The sequence below is a fragment of the Pararge aegeria genome, chromosome 9, assembly GCF_905163445.1.
Source record: "Pararge aegeria chromosome 9, ilParAegt1.1, whole genome shotgun sequence".
Taxonomy (NCBI): Eukaryota; Metazoa; Arthropoda; class Insecta; order Lepidoptera; family Nymphalidae; genus Pararge; species Pararge aegeria.
Window position 1 is genome coordinate 3,023,230 of NC_053188.1, and position 5,421 is coordinate 3,028,650.

Genomic DNA, 5,421 nt, shown 5'->3' on the forward strand with positions numbered 1-5,421 from the left:
AAGTATATAGGAAGGAAAAACTTTATTATTTTAATATTGTTTCTTTAAAACATAAATATAACCTAAAATAAACTATTTTAAACTAAATAAAATCTAAAACGTCCTCGAAACCACCGCAGCGGGCAAGTATATTAAAGTAGACTAAAATCGGGCTTTTTATCGAAAAATCGCTTCTAATAATTATTAAAATATTATAGTCTAGAAAATTATTATACTTAGTTAAATATTTAATTATGATAGTAATATTATATTTTTAGAATAAATCGGAGTGTTCGCGGGACTTTAACACACATTTTATTATTTTTTAATTGTTTTATATTATTAGTATTTTTGTAGCATAATTATTATAATTTTTAAGTTTAATTTCAAAATCATGTATGATATTAATTATTCCAATTTTATATTATTATTAACAACTTTAATTTAAAAAATAAGTTATTAATCCTGTTATATTTGTAAGTTATTAGGTTTTATGTTTATTCAAATATCAACTTTAATGTAGTCTAGATATTAATTTGATTGCTATGTTTAAATATTTAAATGTGTGTGTGTGCGTTTAAGTGTGTTTTTAACACTCTTAACCGCATTTGATCAGCGTTGCTGGTTTATTCTTCTGTGAGTTAGGAGGCCCGTGCTCAGCGGCGGGGCATAATAGGCTAAGATTGATGTTGATGAAGGTGATGAAGATGATGAAGTATGTTTGTAACTGGTGCTAATAGGGCAGAACATAAATCTCAATTCTACTTAAAATTTTGTTTCTAAAAACTAATTGAATTCTACCATTGTTTTGGAACTCAGCTATTAATAAAGTAATGATTCCAGTGAAAACATTTAAGACCTATTAATAATTTAGTTAAGAGGTTTGTGAATTGCCTTATTTAACACTATTGGATACTCTTTGCTATCTTTTATGATAGTGTATGTAGTTCCTAATATCTGTGCTCTAGTACGCAAGAGCTTTTTATACAGCTCGTTTAATATAATTTCTACTTGATCTACTACGCAAAAGCTTTTTATACTGCTCATTCGATTTAATTTAAAATTTCTGTCGAGTTATCACGTATCACTTATGAGTGATAGTATAACTAAACAGGCCTTATCCAAAAGGTGCAAATTTACATTCTATATACCAATAATTAAAATTGAAACTACGCATTTTTGACACTAAAGTATAAAGATGTTACTAAAAATTGAGATATTATAACTAACTCAATTTGAAAGAACCAAGCGAGGTCGAAGCGATTAAGCGCTAGGCATTCTTGAATAAGAAATTACTATTTATTTATTTATTTATACTCTTTATTTGCACACAAATAAAAAAAAAAAAAGAATAAAAGAAAACACAGACAGAAGAAGTATACAAAAGGCGGCCCTATCGCTTTGTAGCGATCTCTTCCAGGCAACCTTAGGATAAGGAAAACAAAAGGATAACATACTGCAGGTTGTGCATATTTAAAAAAAAAATACATACTAATAACTACATACTAATACTTAAACTAGATTACACAAATAAAACTAACTATCTCGGCAAAATGCACTTTTAAGGAACTCGTTACATAATTGGCGTAAAAAGATAAGGAGTATGGCAAGCCTATACCATTCGTTGCCACATCCTAACAGGTAATCCTGCTGCCATACTAGACTGTTTTGTAGCTTCCATCGTAGCTTTTTATAGCTGCAGGTATCCCCAGGATAAAAAGTGATTTTCTACGCGTATCTATAGCCATACCCGGAATATTATATTTCCAACAGTTGGATAATTTGTATGTACTAGATCTGCCACATTCTAACAGGTAAGCCCGCTACCATCCTTGACTGCATCATAACTTACCACCAGGTGAAATGCATTTAAGGTGGTGACCAAATGGTGTAATAAAATCAAGGCCTAATGTAGGCTTGCTTGCTTGTTTTGTAATTTTCAATAGCAGCTATGGATGGCAGGTATCCCCAGGATAAAAAGTGTGCCACGATGATATTCTACGAGTATCTGTAGTATTACCCGAAATTTTTCTAACAGTTTGATAATTTGTATGTACTAGAGCAGAGATATGAATATTATTTTAATCACAGCTTGTTACGATTTATGTAACTTGATTGTGTGATGCTTTTTGTATTTTTAATCGTTAAAGTATTAAGTTAGTGTATTAATATTTAATCGCATATTATATATTATTTAATCGCATATTATTTCCAATTATTTCCCAGGTGAATTTGAAAAATGTGTTTCTATTTTACTTAAAATTTTAATTTATATACAAATAATTATTTAGCATGAATTAATCTTTTATTGTAACATGAAATACATATGTTATAAATGTTAAATAAGTTACAGGTATTATAACTAAAACTATAGCTTTATGGTTTTAAGGTATTTAATCGCAGTTTATTCACATTCGTCAGTTGGTTGAAATAAGTTGTTTTTTTATTTTTATTATTTTAAAGTTACTTCAAATAAAAATAAGCTTTTGCAGGAACTTTATTTAGTCACTTATTATTGTAATAATATAATGTATTATAATATGTTTTAAATATCGATATTATCATTCCACATTTCTTGCGTTTGTTAGTTTTACAGTTTTGCACAAAGTGAATTCTTAGTTATAATTTTAATTGATCATTTATTCAATATGAAAATATTTTATTCAATAAGTAAAATTTTAAGGAATATAGCCGCATTATATTTTTATTTAATCACACATAGGGTCAGTTTTGCACAAAGTGAATTTTGATTGTTATTTAAAAATTTAATTTTAAGGTGTTCGCAGTATATTTACATTCGTGAAGCATGTAAAATTTTCTAGTTAAGTGTTTTCCTTTATATAAATATTCAACGTGTTAACGAATTACGTAAATTTTGTAGAATTGCATAAGTATATTTCATAAGAAATCACCTCGTAAAAATATTAAAACAAAATATTCAAAACATTCTAAGTGTTTATTATTAACAACTAAGAAGATAAAAGACCGACACGCGCATAGTACCTACGCTTCTCCACATGTACCTAAAAAAGTGCCAGGAGTCACTTTTGCATGTGATTTTAGGACTGTATCTGATTTCTTTTAGTGAAAGCTTGGCGGTGGTTTACTTAAAAACTTTTTGCGCTTCGGCTTCACCAATAAGCCTGCGAAGTATTATTTCGGTATTCATTAACACGTTGTTTATATTAAAACCTATTTAATCGCAAAGTATTATGCACATTGTTATAAAAAGGGTCAGTTTTGCACAAAGTGAATTTAAATTCTTTAATTTATAATTATTTAATTTTTATTAGGTTATTTTATCGTAATTTTAACTATTATTAGAATAAGTCTATTTAATTTTTTTTTACTGAATTATCTCTCATAGGTACTTATTAAAAATAATATATAAGGAACCTTATATTTTGCCAGATCTGAAGCAAACGCGTCCTCTTGTTTCAAATTTGGATAAAATAAATAGACATTAAGAAATAATTGTTATATTTTGCTTTATTTTTGAACGTAAAACTATGAATAATAAGTTATTGTTTTAAAATTATTAACAAATAAAAAGTAAGGTTTATTAATTCTTAGTATGTACATAATAATATAATTACCATTACAACAATATTATAAAATAACAATAAATATTATCATAGAACTAAGACATCATTTGTTTTCTTTCCTTTTTTACAATCGACTGTAAAAATGTATCACTAAATGACTAGAAGTTATAGTATTTTAAAAGGCACTGATAAAGACACAATAAGCACCATTTGAAAAAAAAAAAGGAATGTTATCAAAATAATATAAAAATAAATATATGGCATAAACAAATTCTTCACTTCTGTTATTCACTTACACTAAAGATAAATTTTATTAATACTATAATTTAAGTGCTAAAATTAAGGTTACATTTATAAAGATCAGGTTTTTTATTCGCCAGAAATATTTATCTGCGCATTCAAACTGACGTTTTGACGATGGTTTTGTAGGAAATTTGACATAAACAAAATAAATAAATATACTACGACAATACACGCATCGCCATCTAGCCCCAAAGTAAGCATAGCTTGTGTCATGGGTACTAAGATGACTGATGAATAATTATATGAATAATATACATAAATACTTAATATATATAGATAAACACACAGATACTGAAAAACATTCATGTTCATCACACAAACATTGTCCAGTTGTGGGAATCGAACCCACGGCCTTGGCTCAGAAAGCAGGGTCGCTGCCAACTGTGCCAATCGGCCGTCAAGTCGACATATTAACCATTAGCTATTTTCTTCTTGTATATTTTTTTCAATTTGAGGGTCAGTGCTCTCTGCAGGCTTTACGCGTTGTCTCCATCTCGCTCTATTAGTGGCCCTAAGGCTTTGATGAATGCGTCACCTGTCTCTTTTATCCGAGTGCCCAGTTTGAGATTTTTCTACAGAGCCATCTCGTTACAATACTGGCAAACTGTGTTATCACTACACGTCGCTCTTTCGATTTCATACTAGTTGTAGTAGTAAACTTTCACGCATAAGTACACGTAGGTAAAAACTACACACTAGACGCTAGGTGCACTAGGTAATTTTTTTTTTTTAATTTATTTATACATTTAGATGCACAAGTTAACTTCCATTTAATTTGTCACTAAAATTTAATTAGTTATGTCTAAATAAGTGTGAAAGACAATTAATCGGTTATTTTACAATAGATAACTCTTTTTTTATTCTACTACAATTCAGTCCTTGACTGCAATCTCACCTGGTGGGAAGTGATGATGCAAAGATGCGGGCTAACCTGTTAGGGAGTATGGTGGTCATACCCGTAATTAGTTTCTACGCGACATTGGACCGGAACACTAAATCGCGTAGCGGGACGTCTTTGCCGGTAGGGTGGTAACTAGCCACAGCCAAAGCCACCCACCAGACCAGAGAAAATTCAGAAATAAAAAATTCCCCAATTGCCACTGCCGGGAATCGAACCCGGGACCTCCTACTAACATTCATAGCGCTCACCGTTGCGCCACAGAGGTTGTCAAAACCATTAGTTTCATTCCATGATAACTCTTTAGAATACTAAAGAGTTTTTTTTTTAAATCTTAAATATCTTAAAAGTTAAATAATTTATTTTGTATTACTCATGCGGGGAAAATAGTATCTTGACGCTCGCTGTTGCGGTTGAAAAAGAACCGTTGGCCCATTTTAAAATTTGAGTGCGACAAGTTTATTTGTCGCACGTAAATTGTTCTTGGCACACGCAAATTTAGATAAAATTGCTAAAATAAAAAAAAATAATAACAAAAAAAAACACAATCGACATATTAAAACTGAATTGAGGTTGACGCGTCTGACAGTTTAATTTAATAAATAAAATTGTAATTAAATTAAAATTAGTTTAAAAACTTTCCCCGCATGAGTAATACAAAATAGTATGTGCGACGTTGTCGCACTTGTTGCACAA